Source organism: Lactuca sativa, chromosome 3, assembly GCF_002870075.4.
Source record: "Lactuca sativa cultivar Salinas chromosome 3, Lsat_Salinas_v11, whole genome shotgun sequence".
Classification (NCBI taxonomy): Eukaryota; Viridiplantae; Streptophyta; class Magnoliopsida; order Asterales; family Asteraceae; genus Lactuca; species Lactuca sativa.
In genome coordinates this window covers 282,224,807-282,246,568 of record NC_056625.2, presented here as the reverse complement: position 1 = coordinate 282,246,568, position 21,762 = coordinate 282,224,807, and the positions used below count along the sequence as shown (strand labels likewise).

At 41.9% G+C, this 21,762-nt stretch overlaps 1 pseudogene; it reads right to left on the bottom strand.

Annotated features, from left to right (window-relative positions):
• Nucleotides 1-1,032: 1,032 nt before the first annotated feature.
• On the bottom strand, nucleotides 1,033-8,888 carry LOC128132949 (thiol protease aleurain-like; annotated as a pseudogene).
• Between the last annotated feature and the right edge of the window lie 12,874 nt (nucleotides 8,889-21,762).

Sequence of the window (21,762 nt, the reverse complement as noted above, 5' to 3'; positions counted from 1 at the left end):
GCTCGCTAAATTTAGAATGGTGGGAGATTCATAAACAAAAGTTGCAATGGCATTCTGGACGAAACTAAAACCATCTATGGAGAGACCAGCAGCTGATATGACCATTTATCTTCAGATGATCTCACCATTGATGTATCTAGCAGCTAGTAGACCAGATATCATGTTTTTCGTTAGTTATTGTGCTAGGTTCCAAGCGAATCCTCGAGAACCTCACACAACGGCAGTCAAGAACATCTTCAGGTACTTAAAACGAACCACTTCACTCAGCATATGGTATACAACCAACTCAGGCTTCTTTGTAAAAGCATTTTCGGATGCTGACCTTGGAGGATGTGGGTTTGATAGAAAGAGTACAACTGGAGGATGCCAATTTTTCGATGGAAAATTTGTCAATTGGAAATCCAAGAAGCAAACCTATGTCTCCTTGTCAAAATCTGAGGCTGAACATATAGTTGTTGCATCATGCACATCCCAGGTTATTTGGATTCAAAGCTAACTTGACGACTATGTCTTAAGTATGAAATGAATCCCATTATACTGTGACTCCGAGAGTGCCATTCTCATTTTTTCACAACCCAGTACAACACTCAAATACGAAACACATAGCACTGAGGTATCATTTCTTTAAGGATCACATGGAAGATGGCAACATTGAAATTCACTTCGTAAGATCCGCTGATCAGTTAGCTGACATATTCACAAAAGCCTTACGTGAAACAACCTTCAATAGAATTCTTCATGGGCTAGGAATGATGGAAGCTGAATCTGTCCCAAAACCACCTTCGCATTCATAAATTTTACACAGTGAATCGGTGCGAACGCTCGTAGTAATTCACAGTCTACTGTTCACTCGCAATCTACTTTAACACTGCGAATTGGTGCAAATGTTTGTAGTAATTTGTAGTCATTTGTTCGTTTGTGATTTTCAAATATCTTTTTTATACTATATATATATATATATATATATATATATATATATATATATATATATTGTTGTTTTATTATTGTTTCATGTTTGTATCTTTTCAGTTTTTATTTCTTTTCAAAAAATCCCAAAAAAATAAATTCCAAAATACAAAATTAGTTTTTTTTGTGCTTATTTTTATTTTCACAAATCATAAAAACACCAAAAATATCTTAGACACATACGAAGATCAAGAAGGAACATGTTCGTAATATCTCTCAATTCGTGTGATGGGGCAGGTATAAATCTCTTTACCTATGAACTAGCTAAGTGTCCCCAAAAGCATGATGCTGCATGTAGTCATAAGCCTCAATGAATCTATGGTGAAGCCTTAATTGATTCTACCAATAGATTCTTCTCAATCAGGTTGTAACTTCACATAAGTCATGAGCTACCTTACTCTTCTCACCTTGAGTTAAAAGTTGTTTGCATAATTGACTTTCGCATAGTAAAGGTACATTCGTTTTTCTTGATCCATCTCTATTTTTCTCCATCACTTTCGTATCCATGATCGCAACCCTTGAGACTCTCAGAAACTACCACTGAGGTTTATGGTTGCACAACATCTATTTTATTGATCTTAGTTTCGTACCACCACAAGCTAAGTGAGACCCAATATTCAACACACTTTCATGAACTGACGGTGACCAATCAAATGTTCTAGATTTTTCACCAAGGAATTAACGAATGTCCATATTCGTGGTCTGTACCAAGAAATCTCTTTTTCTTTTGTGAGATCTTAATGAAATGCTCTAGACCTAAGACGTTTCTTCCCAATTGATCTAGTTTTTTTGTTTTGAGATTTATAAATTTATCCAAGTTGCTCAACAAGTTCTAAAGCTACTCGTTCAACTGACAACACTGGTCACATGAGTACTTCATGTAAACTTTAGTACTTATATCAAGTTCGAATTTTAGTTGGAGATAAAGCCATGCATAAATCTTGTAGAAAATATGCCTTTCAATTTTTCTTATCAAACACTTGATCGTATTTCAACGGGAAACCACACAGACACTTCCTAGTCTTTCTTGACTTCGATGGTAGAGATCTACGCTCGGGATCCACTGATTCGTGTCTTAATTTCGACATCGCAAAATCCCACACATATGTTTTGTTTATTTCTTTATCTTTAACACCCTTGCACGAAAATCCTTGTGATTCTGGTTCGTGGTATTTACAGGTTCGTAGTTTCACCTATGTTCTCTTACTACAACGTTCAAATGGAACAAGGTTAATGATTCTCCAATTCAAAAGGGTGAAGTTGAAGCACCGGTTTCCAAACGATAAGAATTCGAAAACGAAAAAAATCACGTGGCAATTTCATGAGGATAAGAATTCAAATGGGTGTGTGAAATTTTGAAACGACGTTTACTTTATTGCGTGTGACGTATTTCTCTAATATCAACAGTTGTCAAAACGCGCTTTTTCAGGCGACGTTTCAGTTTTCCATACAATCTCTCTCCAAATTTCTCTCTCCAATAGAAAGAAATTTAAGGATTTTGATGATTACTTTCTCTTTACCACTCACAAATTCCATCAAAATTCTCCGGCGATTCGAAGGCTTTTACTGTTCATCTTCTTCCCACTCAAGAAATCAACAACGGTAGGCTCTTCTGAAACTCCTTCTGTTCAAGAACAGACAGGGTAGTATCAACTTCTCTCCACCAATCCTCATCAAAACCTGATCACCGATCTTGATCCAAGCAAGTATGTGTAACATCCCCCTCTGGCACGTATCACAATATTGTCCGCTTTGGGCCACTCGGCACGAGGACTTCCCAGGGGGTCACCCATGTTGGTACTACTCCCGCCCGAGCACGCTTAACTGCAAAGTTCTTATGGGATCTGCTGCCCTCACGGCTTTAAAACGCGTTGTGATAGGGAAGGTATCCACACCCCTTATAAGAAATGCTTAGTTCTCCTTCCCAACCGATGTGGGATCAGATCTAACCCACTTCCACCCCCCACTATAGGGTTCGACGTCCCTGTCGAACACATCGACCCGTGCCCTAACTCTGATACCAACTTATAACATCCCAAAATTTCAGGCCAAAAATTTCAATTTCAAATACGTCATTATAAAACCAACAGTGTAATAAAACATTTGTAATATCATGTCATGTCAAAACCAAAGTAGAAATAATCAAACATGTTATCATAAAACAATATCAGAGTGTAATCCCAAAGATCTCATGTGCGGAAAACCATAGTGTGATGTGCTGCGATCAAGCCAGCTCCTTTCCTTTAAACACGAAGTACCTGAAACCAAAACTGAAAACCGTAAGCACGAAGCTTAGTGAGTTCCCCCATCATACAACATACCATACAATCACATATATACATACTGCCGGGCAATTCTGGGGTGCCCGACCTACCCGGTACGACCATTCTGGGGTGCCGACCTACCCGTGTCAAGCCGTTCTGGGGTGCTGACTACCCATGTCAAGCCATTCTGGGATGCTGACTACCCATCGGTCCTAACAACCGATCCTTGGGGACTATTTCACCCCCTACTACTACTATCACATATATCATAACATAACATATTATCAGACATATCTGGGGTGTCCGATCTACCCTTCGGTCCTAACGACCGAACTTGGGGACTATTCCCCTCCTACTACCACTATCACATATAACATATCATGCCAGCATATAAACATATCATCACATACTATCAGACATATCTGGGGTGCCTGACATACCCTTCGGTCCTAACAACCGAACTCTACTACTATCACATGTACGTATCATGCCAACATATAACATATCAGGTAGTAGCAAACCTAGATGATATCACAAAGACAATCATCTAACATACAGCTCCTACTGGTGGGCCGGCATTGTGGCCATAGACCCACCGCTACTAGAAGGTAACTCACCTCGCACTACTGAAAGTCCCATAGACTCAAACCCCACACTGCTGAAGTCCTGCAGACTCGACCCCAGCTACTGGATGACAGATCCCCGATCTGTCAATATCAAAACATCACCCAATTAATAATTGGGTCCCAACACATAACCAATAGTACATTCTTTGGATAGTTACTACATTACCCTAAGCTTGGCTCATTCAAGGCCAAGGCCCAATCCATAGGCCCAAAGTCAGTTAAGAATCAAACCCAACACATCGGCCAATTTTCCAAATTGGGCCTAGACCTATACATGGTCTCATTGTAAGGCCCAACGCCATATAATCATTAAGGCCCAAACTATGGCCCATCTATGGCCCAATTTTTCAAATTGGGCCCAAGCCCCTTACATGGGCCTTACCCTAGGCCCATTAAATTATTCTAGTCTAATTGCTTGACTTTGGATGGCCCATTAATAAACCCAAGTGAAATTAGGGTTTCATATAAAATGATGATTAGGGTTAAGTTTCCTACTTAACCCATTAAGGACTTAATCCATTCAGTCCAATATCGCTTAGATTAATCTTTACCAATGATTATTATTTAATATCTCGAGTTATTAAATAATTCTCGTGTGTCCCAATTAATTCCCCAAATTAAGATTTACTAACATTAGGGTTTTCCAACTCAAATACTAGCCCATTATTAATTTGTTGGACTTGTAGGTTATTTAGGGCTTTATTGGGCCTATCAAGACCACTAGAATGTCATCAAGCCCATTAGGGTTTTATTGGGTCCATTAGAGTTCATTAAGCTTCATTGGGCCCATTAGAGCTCCTTTGAGCCCATTAGGGTTTCACTAAGCCCGTTAGGGTTTCTAGCACCCCAAAAGAATCAATCACAAGAGACAAAATGCAACGCCACCCGACACGGCGGTCGGTGGCGGCGGGAGGCGGCAGCCACCACCCTAGGGTGGTGGTTTCTAATTTCTTTCCATTATTTCGCTTTTGAGTTACAATTACAACGAAAATACCAAAGCAACACACACCCTAACTAAGCTAAACATACACACACAAACCACCTTGAAGTGGTCGGCGGTGGTGCATGGCGGTAGACACCACCTTGCGGTGGTGGCGGTGGCTCCTTGCGATTTTCGGCTAGACTAAACATACACTAATCAGGAATACATGCACACACACACGCTGTGTGGTCACAAAACAACCCCCGGCCACCCACCAGCGGTGACCGACGACTGCAACAACAACTTTTGGCCGGCAGGAGGAAGTAGAAGCGGCAGCAGGCAGTGGTTTGCATCGACAGTCACAACAGCGTTACAACAACGATCTTGGCATTCAACAACCGCCCTCAATGGTGGCTCACAACCCACACCCGACGAGTATGGCTAGCTCCACAATCCTCCTGTTACCTACAACTTCTGATGGCATGAACTTGACTAGGCGGCGACACCCAAAACATAGCAAAGAACCACCGTAGGGATCGATGGCGGCGTTAAACAGAAAAGAGAAGAAGAAGAATGGTGGCGGCGGACCTCGAAAAAAGGCAGGGGCTCCTCCCCAATTCGTTTCCCAGAAAGAGGGTCATGGCGTCCGACGATGGGCGCGCATTACAGAAACAACAACCACATCGACTGCGAATGCGGTCGGTTGTCGATCTCCGATAGCAGTGGTTAATGGTTACGAAATCCAGCACTCACGGCGGCGGTGACTCTTCGATGGCGACTCGTCTGATCGGAAACTACGAAGGAGAAGAGAGAGATGGAGGCTGGGGACTCACAAGGTGGCGGCTGCTAAGGATTAGGTTTAGGGTCTCGCTTGGGTTATGTCTTCATACACGGGAGGAATGACGGGTCTTCACCGATGTTCTTTCTTCAAACTTCTAATATTTTAACGAGTTTAGTCCCCCTCACCAGATTCATTTTCAAACAAAGTCCTTAATTTACCAATTCAACCCTACCCTCTGAAATTCCTTTCAAATTAAGCCCAAGACTTACATTCTAGCCCCCGACCCCTTAAAATCTTCTCAACTTTAGTCCAATATTACCATTCAGCCCTTAGCTTCCAACATCTCTTCAAATTAAGTCCGAATTACATTTTAACCCCCAAAACCAACTCTTTGTTGTTCTATTATGCTTTTAGGGCTATTTTCATTTATTAATTTGTTCATTTATTTATTTATTTAACTAATACATAAACGAGTGTTACAACTAAAGTGGCTTAGATCTGATCCCACATCGGTTGGGAAAGAGAACTAAGCATTTCTTATAAGGGGTGTGGATACCTTCCCTATCACAATGCGTTTTAAAGTCGTGAGGGCATCAGATCCCATAAGAACTCTGCAGTTAAGCGTGCTCGGGTAGGAGTAGTACCATGATTGGTGACTCCCTGGGAAGTCCTCGTGCCGAGTGGCGCAAAGCGGACAATATTGTGATACGTGCTAGAGGGGGATGTTACAAATGGTATCAGAGCCTTGGTTTGAGGGATTCAGACATACTCTCGGGTGTGTTTGAACTCAAACTAAGGGCTTGGTATGAAAATTTTCAAAAGAAAAACCATTTTATAAAAAGGAGATTGAAAAGAATCCGAAAAGAGAAAAAGAACTTTGAGAATAACAAAGTGTGTGATGCGTGCAATCAGCCGAGCTCAAGTAAGTTTTCCCCAAGATACCCATACGTGTTATGATATGATTATGAGAACGGCATGCTAGATTAGGGCTAAGGATCTAGGAAGGATGCCTTATATGCCTATTGTATGTGCTTGTAGACTTGCATGCTAGTACTGATTAGTCAGTGATAGGATAGCCTGTTTAGGTTATGTCTGATTGTATGAGCCTCTGAATTGCATGTACAGATTCCAGATTAGAGGATATAATGATTTGATTGGAATATGATGGTTAGATTTTCCCAGAAAGAGGGTCATGGCGTACAAAATCCCGCAGTCATGGCGGCGGTGACTCTTTGATGGCGACTCGTCTGATCGGAAACTACGAAGGAGAAGAGAGAGATGGCGGCTGGGGACTCACAAGGTGGCGGCTGCTATGGATTAGGTTTAGGGTCTCGCTTGGGTTATGTCTTCATACACGGGAGGAATGACGGGTCTTCACCCATGTTCTTTCTTCAAACTTCTAATATTTTAACGAGTTTAGTCCCCCTCACCAGATTCATTTTCAAACAAAGTCCTTAATTTACCAATTCAACCCTACCCTCTGAAATTCCTTTCAAATTAAGCTCAAGACTTACATTCTAGCCCCCGACCCCATAAAATCTTCTCAACTTTAGTCCAATACTTACCATTCAGCCCTTAGCTTCCAACATCTCTTCAAATTAAGTCCGAATTACATTTTAACCCCCAAAACTAACTCTTTGTTTTTCTATTATGCTTTTAGGGCTATTTTCATTTATTAATTTGTTCATTTATTTATTTATTTAACTAATACATAAACGAGTGTTACAACACCGGAAGTCAAATATCACCTATTCAGTAGCAGACATGGAAACAAATGGATGTATTACAAGACTGCAAGAGAATCCATGGTCATTCATGTTCGAAATCTTGTTACATTTAATATCAATAATCATAAATCTTCTCATCATAAAAACAATCAAAACAAATGCTATCAAGAATATTAAATAAACATGTATCTCTCTCACCATTGGATCATTCCCACAAACATCGCAAGTGAAAACTCCTCCGGTGTACTGATGAAACCCATTAATCACCTGAAACGCCACACTCACTGGACGAACAACACCCACTGCATGCTTTAATTCATCCTCAGAACCCTATATACAAACAATCATTTAGTAATCTACACATTCATAAATTCATAACTAATTGTTATTTTCATTATTGGTATTAGTATTACCATGGTGATGTTGACTGAATCAATAACTTTAACTGCAACATTTTCTGATATGTATTTACAGACACCATCTTTTCTGGTGCAAGGATAAGATTCCTCAGTGTAAAGTCCACCATTGTATTTGATGTATTCATAAGCTTGTGAGGACAACCCACCATTGCAACCAAAGTTGTTAAAATCACGAGCACAGTCTACAAGTTGTTGTTTAGAGAGAGAAACTGATTTCCCAAAAGCTTGGGCATATGCAGCTTCAAGACCTGCAGTAGTACTACATGCATCATCAAATCATAAACCAAGAAACCATTTCCGGTTTTTTTTGATCTTATGGAGATTTTTTGATGATGATGATGATAATTACCTGAATGTCCAACAAGATCCACAGGATCCTTGGTTCCTGACTGGGCTTACAATTCATGTTTTCCTCCAATCTTGCTGCAATATATATATATATATATATATATATATATATATATATATATATATATATATATGATAATGAAAATGAATCTTGTTTGTGAAATGAAACATGAAAGATTAAGTAAGATCATACTGTGAGAGGAAGGACAACATCAGTGAGTTTGTGGTTGCCCTTTTGGGTAGCAGAACAGTTTTGTGCAGCTCCGAGTTTCTGTTTGCTGAATTCTTCAAATTTCATATCAAAAAACTCTGTTTCAAACAACACAAAGTATCAGCTGATATGATAACCATTGACATTGGGGATTTTATAAATTACCTGGAGAGGATGTGCAAGCAGGGTCAACCCAGGTTTTAGAAAATTGACAAAAGGCACTTAAAATTAACAAATCAAAGTATATAAGTTACCTGGTGAGGAAGTGCAGGCATACGAGTAAGGAGTAGCAGGAGATGCACATTCTTAATAACCATTGACACTAGGGCTTTTATCAGTCAAACTAGAAGGACTAGTAAGCAAAGGTTCAGAGCCAGTGACACCATCAACCATACCATTTCTAGCTGCAACCTCTTTATCAAGAATATCTTCAGGGTCAACCTTCTTTTTCTCATACTTGGCAAGGCCTTCCCCCCATCCAAGGCGCTGCTTCTTGGGTGGAAGAAATAAGCTGTAATGGATAAAAGAAACAAAAAAATGAACTGCTAACAGCTTACAGAATCTCATGATAAAATTTCAACGTTGGAGCACATACAGAATAGAAACGGACACACATAGCAACATCAACCAGATATATCTAGTTCTAGATTTCTTGCAAGATCTCTCCTCATCACACAGTTACAGAATGGACTTCCCTTTGCAAGCAATGTGCAATTGATCACTCAAAGAGTATGTACATACATAAATGACTTTATATTCTCTTTTACACGCTGACATTATATGAATGAGTTATAAAATGGTCAATAGGCGTTACACTAACGGGCATATGGCTTCAAAATCTGTTTTCATAAAATACAAAGATGATGATGGCGATTTCTTGACTATAACATGTACCTGTGAGCTCAGATTAGCTGAATCGAGTGCAGATGGCCTTGTGCTTCCTCATAAAGAACCCTATACCTAAAAATTTGACTTATTTGTGGTTTTTAAATTGCATATTGTCGAGGTTACCCATGAGCAGGAACCACCATTGTTAGAAGAAGTAGAAGAAGACAAAGTGGAAGAAGAAAAGCCGATTGAGATTGAGAGTATTGAAGTAGAAAAGAATGGGTCCCATTCCAATTTCGAAAGTGAACAAAACCTGAAAAGAAATCTGAAAAAATACTCGATGATTCAGAGTTGAAAGAAGTTGAAATGGAAGATTGATTGTTTAAATTCGCTCAGTTATTCCGAACCGTCGCACGTATTGGGTTGAGAGAAAATGAGAGAAGTGGGAGCTTGAAAGAAAATAAAACCCTAGCACGTGCTAGAGAGAAGGGAGGTGGCGATGGCTTAGGGTTTACAGAGAGACGGGAGGTAGAGAATGAAGGGAGGTCTAGAGGAGAGAGTATGGGAGAGTGGATTGCAAGGATGAAAGATAGATAGAAGATAGAAAAAAACGAGGTGGGTTTTAAAAATTTTGGGGATTTCGTTTCCCCCCTTGTCAACTAAAAGCACGTTTCATTACAATTATAAAACGACGGGCACAGACGACACGTGTTTAAAATAAAGTGCCCTTCATGTTTTTATTTTTTTTTCTTGAGACACTAAATCAAGGGCACGCAATAATGCGTGACGTAAATGCTTAAATTTTTTTTGGAGAGATAACACTATTTTAAGGGCACATCCTTTTGCGTATCATTAATCAGTGCGTGTTGTAAAAGGTCTGTTTTCTAGTAGTGAAGGAAACTCTTACTGCTATTTCTAAGTTCCATAAACCTAACCTACCGGACCAATGGAATGGACTTTTTACCCTTCTGTTCAAGGCCTTCTCTGAAAGGGTAACGGGTTCTGATTGCGAAAGCATGTTGTTCATGGAAATCATTTATGGAGTTTACACTTGGCTCAACATCGAATATGGTTATGTTTTTAGGGCACAGGTGATTCAAAGCACTCATTCAACAACTCGTCACAGGGAAATTTCAAGTGCATGATTATGGTCCATCATTGCTCAAAGGGCCATCACTAAGCTGAATATTCCAATTATACAAGATGCCCTGATGTCAACTATTGCAACGTTTCACACTTTTGGAATCATTGTTGCAGATACACCAAAATTTGCTTTTCTTGGCTCAATTCCAAAAGCTATGCTTCGTCATGTGCCTCCTCCAAGCAAAATTCTAGAAGGATATCGTACAATTCCTGCATTAGGTATTCGTCCTTTAACTCTTGAGATGTAGATGATCATGGTTGAGGCAGAACAGCCAAAGAAAGGGGGAAAGAAAGCGATTAAGAAGGGAGACAAGAAATAAGGAGACAATGAAGGTCCCTCTAAGCCTGTGAACACTCCAAATAAGTGCAAGGCGAAAACTGTTGGATAAGGTGTCTATGTCCATAACTATTTCTGGTATATACTTGACCCGGCTTGGCATGGTCCATTTAGGTTGAATGGCATTGCAACATTTGTATAGACTAAATGAGAGAAATGACACATATGGTTTATTAATATATTATAAGTTCTAATATATTAATAATATTAATTAATTAGTTTTGATCAAGGATTAATTAAAATTTAATCAAGTGATCAAAAGGAGGCTAATAAAATAGTTCGGGTTGATAATGTAAATCATCAATTTTTGTGTAGTGGGCTAATGGTCTATGGTTTATATGAATTGGGATAAAACCCATAAGGTTCTCCATGGATAGTCCATGGAGTTTATAAACCCATGGATCATGGAAATGAAGAGCCATGTCAAATTAGGGTTTACATGGCGTAACCCTACTTGTGACACACTATAAAAGGGACCTCGTACCTAGAAAAATCAGACATTACAGTGAGAACAAGAGGGCTACCGATTTTTAGTGTTGGTGAACTTCTCTCAAGGTTATTCCAAGTTTTGTGGTGCTGTGTAAGACATTTGAGGAATCACACTTGGGGTGCTAGGCTCACAAGGTTCTCAAGGAATCCAAGCAACTAAAATATATGTTCTTTTACTAGCAATTATGATTCATTGTTCCCATGTACGCTAGTTATGTCGAGAACCTTGGAAAAATCAAATTTGCATGTATCTTAGTAAAACATAAATCCAAGGTTTCTAGGGTCGCATGTACACCTTAGGAGTGTTAGAATGCTCAAAACCCACAAGTGGTATCAGAGACTAGGCTTGCTTACTTTATACTTGATGCAAACTTGTATTTTCAAAACCAAAAAATTGCGCAGACTGCAAAACTCGACAAGTTCTGGCCAAAAACTTGTCGAGTTCATGAGTTAATACATGAACTCGATGAGTTTGTCTTCCAGTTTGCAGTTTTTCGAGTGTTGCTGCTGGAAATGGACTAGAAACATTACCCTAAACTGTTTTGGTGTTATAAAACTTGTTTTAGATGGTGTAATGGGTATGCTAATTCATTTACACTGGCTAATATAAAAATTTCATGTTTTATATGTGTTCATATGATTCTTCAAGTTTTGATACAAATGTTCATATTCTTATGAGTTATTGTTAGATTATAGGAATTACATGATAAATTGTTTAATGATTAATTCTTGATCAATCATGTGTTTTAACGGAATCGTAATTTGTCGTCATGTTGTGGATTACCAAAAGTCACTCTTTTAAAGTCCATTAAAGAAACACATAGGTTATATAAAATGAAAAGTTTCTCATTTTAACAGACCATTAACTCATAAGTTTTGGAAGATGAAAAGTTTTGAAAGTTACAAAACTTGCCCTAGAGTTTTGGAACATGTAAAGTCACTTTAAAAACTTTAGTTCCAACCCCTAGAATTTTAAAAGTTAAAATTCAACCTTTATACTTTGTAATATTATAAGTTAATAATATATATATATATATATATATATATATATATATATATATATATATATATATATATATATATATATATATAAGAGCAAGTCGTTTTACCGTTAGTAGACCTCATTCACGAAGCCATTCTATAAGGGGGTATAAGGTTGTTGCCTATAAAATGGTAGTTTAATGGGTGTCCACTCTCACCCACCGCTTCCTTGACTGGTGGAGGGTCGTTTGCCGAACGGGTAGGACAATGACTTTAAATTCTCATCAAAAGTATGATGAATGTAAAGTAACTAAATGTTTTTATAAATCCCCAATCTTAGTTACTTTAGGAAAATGTTAATAAGGTGATAACACATGAAATTACACTTTGCACTTTGCTTAAGTAGTTAGTGAAGCGTGTGTGGTTAACCAAAACACTTCTAGGAGTTTCAAAACCAATTAAAACCTAATAATAAATTTCATTTTTTATGGTGGAAATTGGTGAATCGTCATTCACCTACCTTCAAGTATTTTATATCTTGGATTACGGGATCCCTCAGCTAAGTTATAAAATATTGTGTTGGGTCCTAGCCTTAATATTACATTTGGGTGTCTTATTATGGAATATCTATATATCTCATCTAAACTTGTCTTTCTTCTTTTCAGATGTCTTCCAACAATGTTGCTTCTGGCTCAAACCCTATCGGATCCTTCTCTCTCATGAACCTTCGTGGGAGAGTCGTCTTCGATGGATCCAACTTTATGGATTGGATCAGGAACATCAGGATGGTCACTCGGTATGAGGACAAGGAATATGTCCTCGATAAGGAGCTTAAGGAAACTAATGATTCTACTGCTACCCCCTAGGAGATCGCTGACTGTAGGACTCATGAGAAAGATGCCACCAAAGTGGCATGTACCATGATGGCCACAATGACAGCTGAACTCCAAAAGTCTTATGAAGACTATTACCCTTTTGAGAGGCACCAGGATTTGATGGAAAGGTACCATAGAGTGCTTGTCAAGAGAGGTATGAAATCATCTCCTACATGATAACAACCCGAATGAAGGATCACGAACCCATCACGGGCCACATGCAGAAAATGCAAAGATTCGTGGACCGTTTGCTGAAATTTGATGTGAACTTACCCGAGGAGTTGGCAATTGACATCATTTTGCACTCCTTACCCTCGTGTTGTGATCAAGTCCGCATGACATACCACATGAACAAGGAGGAAGTTACCCTCAACAAACTTCAAGGACTTCAAGGACTCTTAAACGTAAATCGGTTGTTACCACTCCTAATCCTACTCCTAACTCCACCCCTGTCTTGGAAATCGGGAAAAATAGAGGGAAGAAGAGGAAAACCCCTTCTAAGGGTACCAAGGGAAAGTCCGTTGGTTTTGTCACTCCTTCTGCTGACCCAAACGAGGCTGAATGCTTCTATTCCCATGAAAAATCGCACTGGAAGCGGAACTGCCGAAATTATCTGCAAGATGCTAAGGATGGGAAAGTAAAACCCAACCATGTAGGTATTTACACTATATTGTCAAATAAGTCACCCTATTCTAACTCTTGGGTCATTGATACAGGTTGTGGTATTCACATATGTTCTGATTTGTAGGGACTAAGAAGAAGTGAGAATGGGGAGCATGGGAAGATAAACTTGATCATGGGGAATAGGAAAGTTTCACCTGTCACCATGATTGGAGTTTACTCTTTGTCGCTAAGTAGTGGGTTGACATTAGATTTTCTTACTCGTCTGAAATGGCGAGAAATATTATTTCCTTTCATTCTTTGTACAAATAAGGGTTTGCTTTTTCTTTTGATAATGAATGTGGAGGTATTAATGATTTCTTTAATAATGTTCTTAATCTTAAAGCATTACCTTGTGATGGTGTCTATGAAGTTGTGTTGGTTGTAGATAACCTAGGAAATAATGTGTTGTGTATTGATTCTACCAATAGCTTAGATAAAGCATCATTATGGGATTGTCGACTTGGACATGTAAGAAAGAAAGACATAGGCCAACTCCAAAAGGATGGAGTATTGGAGTCATTTGACCTAAAATCAGATGATAGTTGTGAATATTGTTAACTTGTAAAAATGACAAAATCACCCTTCACTGGTTCTTGTGCTAGTGGTGAAGGTTTGTTGGATCTGGTACGCATGGATGTGTGTGGACCCTTCAGACCCGCCACAAAGGATGTTAATAGATTCTATGTGTCTTTTACAAATGATTATAGTAAATATCGATATGTCTACTCAATCAAGCATAAGTCAGAAACCTTTGAAAATTTCAAAGAGTTTAAGCAGGAAGTGGAGAATCAATTCGGCAGAAACATTAAGATGCTCCGATCCGATCGTGGTGGTGAGTATCTTAGTATAGAGTTCCTTGACTATCTTAAGGAATGTGGGATAGTCTCACAATTTACACCTCCCATGACACCACAGCTTAATGGTGTGGCTGAGAGGCGAAATCAAACCATGTTAAACATGGTTCGTTCCATGATGAGGTAAGCTTCGCTACTAATCTCATTTTGGGGGTATGCCCTAAAGACTGCCGCCCATATACTTAATCTAGTCCTTATAATGAAGGTTGCGAAAACACCTCACGAGATGTGGACTGGAAAAGTTCCCAATCTAGACCACATATAGATTTAGGGTTGTGAGGCTTTCGTGACGCGTGGTGTAACATCCAACATTTCAAACCAATTTAAACTTTTTAAAACATGTCAAGCTCATCAAAACATTACAACTTTGTTTTCAAAATATTGATTATCAGAGTCTTTCCCAGAAACATAAACATAATAAGAGGAGTTGTACGATCACGCCTTGTCCTTGCCTCGATCCCTTGATGTACCTGAAACAATAAACTGAAATTGTAAGCCTGAAAGTTAGTGAGTTACCCCCAAAATACTGATACACATACAGTCCACATAGCAATATCAACATTAACATATCATATCAATCAAAACAGAACAACATTCATTAGGTCCATAGCTTTACAAGTTGGACAACCCCTTGGCCCTCATGGGGAGTCTGGAATGCCTATCGGGCCCTCAGTTTGTATCTGGAATGCCATCAAGCCCTCAGTACGAGTCTAGAATGACTACCGGGCCCTCAGCTCGTATTTGGAATGCTCCTGAGTCCTCAATATGAGTATGGAATGTCTACAGGGCCCTCAGATCATATCTGGAATACTCTAGGTTTTGCTGGCTACCGCATAAAGTAGTACAACCTCATCCCATCCCACATAACATGTCGACATGTATCATAATTAATGTACATACAAATAATCATACAGTATCGCAGGTACTCCTACAGGTCTACCTGACTAGCATATCAACTTGCATACATTACTAACTCAAACTGAACATATCAATAACTACTAGGATATCAATCCAATGGGCCGGCCTTGGTGCCTTAGACCCCTTAGTATAGTGAGGATAACTCACCTCGCAACTGATGTAAAAAACTAGGAAGCTTTAACTCCCGAATCACCAACACGAACTTCACTACTTTCCAGAAGATGCTAACTACAATAGATCTTAGGTGCTTTAAGTTCCTTGCTTCTGATTTCTTGATCTCCAAGCTCTTTTCTCTCCAAGAAAATCCTCCTGAGAATCGGGGCATCACAATTATCCCCCACTTGAACTTGACTTCGCCCTCGAAGTCCTCTGGAATAAACAACGTTGGGTAGTGCTCGCGCATCTCTGCCTCCGGCTCCCATGTCCAGTCGGATCCACTCTGATGTTCCCACTGCACGTTCACCAAAGGTATTTCCTTATTCTGCAAACTCTTCTTCTTCCTTTCCAATAAGGCCACATGCCTCTCCACGTAGTTCAGGCGCTCTTCAACCTGAATGTCATCCAGCGATACTACCGCCTCCTGGTCCGTGATGCACTTCCGTAACTGCGAAACATGGAACATGCTGTGAATCCGGCTAAGCTCCTCCGGAAGATAAAGCCTATAAGCCACTTTGCCAACCCTGGCGATGATCCTGAATGGCCCAAGATATCGAGGGCCCAATTTGCCCCTCTTCTTGAAGCGGATCACACCCTTCCAGGGCGAGATCTTCAGAAGTACCATGTCACCTACCTGGAATTCCAACTCAAATCGGCGTCTATCCGCGTAACTTTTTTGCCGACTCTGAGCTATCTGCAATTGCTGCCTGATCTGTTAAATCTTCTCGGTAGTCTGCAAGACCACCTCCGTCCGAACCATTACCCTGTGACCCACCTCGCCACAACAAACCGGGGTGCGACACCTCCGCCCGTACAACAGCTCGAATGGCAAGGCGCCAAGACTAGAATGATAGTTGTTGTTGTAGGAGAACTCCGCAAGTGGTAGGTGAGAATCCCAACTCCCACCAAAGTCGATGAAACATGCCCTCAACATGTCCTTGAGGGTCTAATTAGTCCGCTCGCTCTGGCCGTCTGTCTGCGGGTGGAATGTTATGCTGAAGTGCAATCGCGTGCCCAGCTCCTCGTGAAACTTTTGCCAGAAATGGGAGGTAAACCTGACATCTGGATTAGAGACAATGGAAATAGGAATCCCATGGCAAGACACGATCTCGCGAACATACACGTCGGCCAGTTTCTCGGCCGACGAACTCTCCCGTATGGCCAAGAAATGGGCACTCTTGGTCAATCGATCCACGATGACCCAAATGGCATCAAACCCATTCGCCGTCCTTGGCAGCTTTGTGATAAAGTACATCGTGATGTGTTCCCATTTCCACGTGCGAATTTCCAGGGGCTGCAGCTTTCCATGCGGCCTCTGATGCTCGATCTTGACCATCCTACAGGCCAATCACCTCTTGTCGTACGAAGAAATATCGTGCTTCATACACGGCCACCAATAGCTTAAACTCAAATCCCGTTACATCTTGGTGGCCCCCGGGTGAATAAAGAAGTGAGATTTATCAGCCTCCTCAATAACCATCTGCCTAACCCCACTAGACACCGAAACCCAAACCCGACCACATCGGGTCAGTAATCCCTGACTATCCTGCACGAACCTGGTATTCTCACCCTTGATCCTCTCCAACTTCCAATTCTTCGGTCGGTGCCCTCTACCTGGGCATCTCTGATCAAACTCACAAGCGGACAATCCACCGCTATCCTCAAGCATACTGCGGGGGTGGAAGATTCAGCCGACTTGCGGCTCAAATCATCCGCAACTGCATTCGCTTTACCAGGGTGGTAAAGGATCTCTCAATTGTAGTCCTTGACTACGTCGAGCCACCTGTGCTGTCTCATGTTCAGGTTCGGCGGATCCATGATATGTCGCAAGCTCTTGTGATACGTGTAAGTGGTATAGTGGACCCCATAAAGGTAATGTCTCCATATCTCGAGGGGGAACACCACCGCCCCCAGCTCCAAGTCATGCGCAGGGTATCTCGTCTCATGTGGCTTCAACTGCCGTGATGTGTAGGCTATCACTCGTCCTCTCTGAATGAGGACCGCCCTTAAACTTGTTATGGATGCATCACATAACACCACAAAATCCTCAACCCCCTCCGGGAATCTCAAGAATGGTGCCTCACACAAACACTGACGGAGGGTCTCAAACGCCCTCTGCTGCTCGGGGGCCCCACCGGAAATCCACCCTTTCCTCATCAAACGAGTGAGGGGTACTGTAATCTTGGAGAAATCCCGTATGAATCTCCCGTAGTATCTTACCAATCCCAGAAAGCTCCTAATATCTGAGCGAGATTTTGGGACCTTCCATTGCATAACCGCCTCGATTTTGGCCGGATCGACCAAAATCCCCTCCTGGTTGATGAGATGTCCGAGGAACTAGACCTCTCGCAACCAAAACTCACACTTCGAGAACTTGGCATACAACCATTCCCGTCTCAAGACTCCCAACAGCTCTCGCAAATGCTCCTCATGCTGCTCTCGGGTCTTGGAATACACCAAGATATCATCTATAAATACTATGACCGAGCGGTCAAACATCGGTCTGCATACCCGATTCATCAGGTCCATAAATACTGCTGGCACGTTGGTGAGCACAAACAGCATCATCACGAACTCGTAATGTCCATAACCAGTTTGGAACGCGGTCTTCTCCACGTCCTCCTCTCTTAACCTGACCTGATGATACCCAGACCTCAAATCTATCTTGGAAAACCAAGATGCGCCCTAGAACTGAGCAAAGAGATCGTCTATCCTCAGGATTGGGTAACGGGTCTTCACCATTAGCTTGTTCAACTCCCAGTAATCAATGCACATCCAGTGTGAACCGTCGTTCTTCTGGAAAAAAAAGAATCGGCAATCCCCATGGAGAACTGCTAGGTCGAATGAGCAGCTTGTCCAACAGTTCCTGTAGCTGTGATGAAAGCTCCTGCATCTCTGGTGGCGCCAATCAGTACAACGCCTTAGCGATAAGGGCCGCAGCTGGCACCAGGTCGATCTTGAACTCAACATGCCTCTCCGGAGGTATCCCTAGAACTCCTCCGGAAACACATCTGCAAACTCATTGTCCACTGGTACATCGGATCTACCACATACACTAGATAACCCATACTGTCACACCCCGAAACCGATGGCGGAAACATTCCGGGGTGGAGGACGTCATGTAAAGTATCACAACCAATGTACATAGTAAGCATAGTAAACACGAAACATTACATTACATAAATTTATTACATTAGTTTGAAAGTGGAAAACTAAAGTAATACAAGTTTCGTAGAAACATAAGTTTTAAACAAAAGTTAGACGTGACTCCCATTTGTTCCGCCTTCTGCAAAAGGACGTGAGATACCTGTTGTAACAACGGAAATTGTAAAACAAAATTTTCATTTCTTAAAAATGTATTTTCATCCAAATAAGGCATAAAGATCCAATGTATCATGTCATAGTACAAAACACATAAATCCCAAGATCATAAATTGTCCATCAGTGTATACAGATCATGCTGGCGCCTTCCCACGGTCCTCGCTAGTACCTAAAACACATACACAACATCTGTAAGCATAAATGCTTAGTGAGTTCCCCAAAATACAACCTACGCACATATGCCTTTCCAGGCCCCGACCTTCCGGTCCATGTGTCTCAGGGGACTTCCGTCCCGACTAGGTAAACCTTCCGGTCCTACCCACGCCAACCTTACGGTCCACAATACAACGCCTTCCGGCCCATAACATATTCGCCTTCCGGCCTGTAACATATTCGCCTTCCGGCCCATAACATAATGCCTTCCGGCCCATATCAAGCATATCATACATAGCACATATATCAATTAGCTTATCACATATAGCACATATGTTTCATACTACATCCGACCTTCCGGTCACACAGTCAAAACCCTTCCAGACACAATATAGTGAGAATACTCACGTCGTGGATATCGATAGCTAGAAAATCCCAAAATCACTCGTGCTTGATCCTCCGAGCTACAATCCCCCTATAACATCATACGTCTCTTATTAACACTTTTACCACTAAGGTTGGCTACTCTTTTCAAGTCAACACTAGTCAACTCTAGTCAACGGTCAACGATCAACTTTGACCGGACTCGGTGAATGCACTAGGGTGACTCGGCGAGTCTAGACGTTTTCACCAACTTCTAGGATTCCCCTTTTCGACACGTCGAATACTCCCCTGACTCGACGAGTTCCACCTAGAAGAATCGCGGGGCCACCCCGACTCAACTCGCCGAGTCTCAAGAACAACTCGGCGAGTCCCAGTTCGACTCAGTCCACCTGTCAACCCTCTCTAACTCGCCCTGACTCATTGAGTCAACCTATAACTCGGCAGGACCACTCACTGAATGATCGAAGGGCAACCTTCAAGCTACTCGCCGAGTCTATTCGTCGGACTCGGCGAGTCCATGCCATGCAACCACTGAAGCTTGCTTCTAAGGTCATATCCGCTCCAACAATTCATAGATTTGGCCTTCCTAAACTGATTCATCACGTAAAGTCCTTATCTTGGTGTTCATAACACACCCCATGGCTCATAAATGGTATTTTGACCTTAGGCATAAGGATTTCAATCCAAAACCCCCCATTGATTCACGAAAAGCTTGGGTAAAGGGACACTCTGGACCTCCAAGGGTCCAGATCTATAATCTAAATCGCTTAAGGGACCAAGGGAGCACTAGATCTAGCCACAAAAGGGCTCAATAAGCCCTAAATCAATATAACATCAACATAGCAGAGTATAGCTTCGAAGATGGTACCTCAAATGTGATGTTCTGGACCTCAAACCCTCAGGAAGTGGCTCCTTTCGTTTCCCCTTAGCTGATTCTCCTTTTCTCTTGCAAGATGACACCTCCAAGATCAATAATGGCCTCTTACTTTGCTCCAAATTCTCACACTCGCTAGGGTTTCACTCAAGGGACTGGTGAGCACAAATGACGGCCATACGGCCATTTAAATAGGTCCCAAACCCGAGAAATTAGGGTTTCATTAAACAGCGTGGACTCGCCGAGTCCATACCTTTGACTCGCCGAGTCCAGGTGCGAACCCGCGTCCAAAATTGCGATCCCACTCGGCGAGTCTGAGCTCCAACTCGCTGAGTCCGCTCACAAAACATCAAAATTGAAAGCATAAAAGATACCTAGAAATCCGGGCTGTTACAACTCTCCCCCACTAGAACTAGACTTCGCCCTCGAAGTCTCGCTCTGAAAATAGCTCCGGATGCTGCTCAAGCATCTCACGCTCTGGCTCCCAGGTCATCTCTGATCCCTTCCAATGTTGCCACTGAACCAACACCAAGGGTACCTCCTTGTTCTTCAGAACCTTGATCTTCCGATCTCTGATGGCCACCGGCCTCTCGGCGTAATTCAGGCTTGCGTCAACCTGAATATCCTCTAATGGAACCACTGCCGACTCATCGGCTATACACTTCCTCAGCTGCGACACATGAAAAGTGTCATGAATCTGCCCCAACTCTGTTGGCAAATCCAAACGATAGGCTACCCGACCTACCCTCGCAATCACACCTTTCCAAGGGGCCCCAATTTGCCCCTCTTCCTGAATCGAATCACTCCTTTCCAGGGAGATACCTTCAGGTGAACGAGATCGCCGACCTGAAACTCAAGCTCGGACTGGCGTCTGTCCGCATAACTCTTCTATCGGCTCTGGACGGTCAGCAACCTCTGTCTGACCTGCTGAATCTGCTCGGTCGTCTGAAGCACGATCTCTGTACTGCCCAAATTCTCCCCAATAAATGGGGGTCCGACACCTCCTCCCGTACAACAGCTCAAAGGGTGGCATACCAATGCTCGAATGATGGCTGTTGTTGTAGGAAAACTCTGCCAAGGGTAAATACGTATCCCAGCTACCCCCAAAATCGAACACACATGCTCGGAGCATGTCCTCAAGCGTCTGAATCGTCCGCTCACTCTGACCGTCTGTCTGGGGGTGATATGCGGTACTAAAATGCAGTCTAGTACCCAATTCCTCATGAAACTTCTTCCAGAATCTGGAAGTGAAACGCACATCACGGTCAGAAACAATCGAGATTGGCACCCCATGCAGAAATAATACTACCCTCACATACACCTCCGCCAATTTCTCTGCCGAAGAACTCTCACTGATGGCAAGGAAGTGAGCGCTCTTCGTCAACCTGTCCACAATCACCCAAATTGCATCAACTCCTCTGGCAGTCCTCGACAATTTGGTGATGAAGTCCATAGTGATCTGTTCCCACTTCCACTCGGGAACCTCCAATGGCTGCAACCTGTCGTGCCGCCTCTGGTGCTC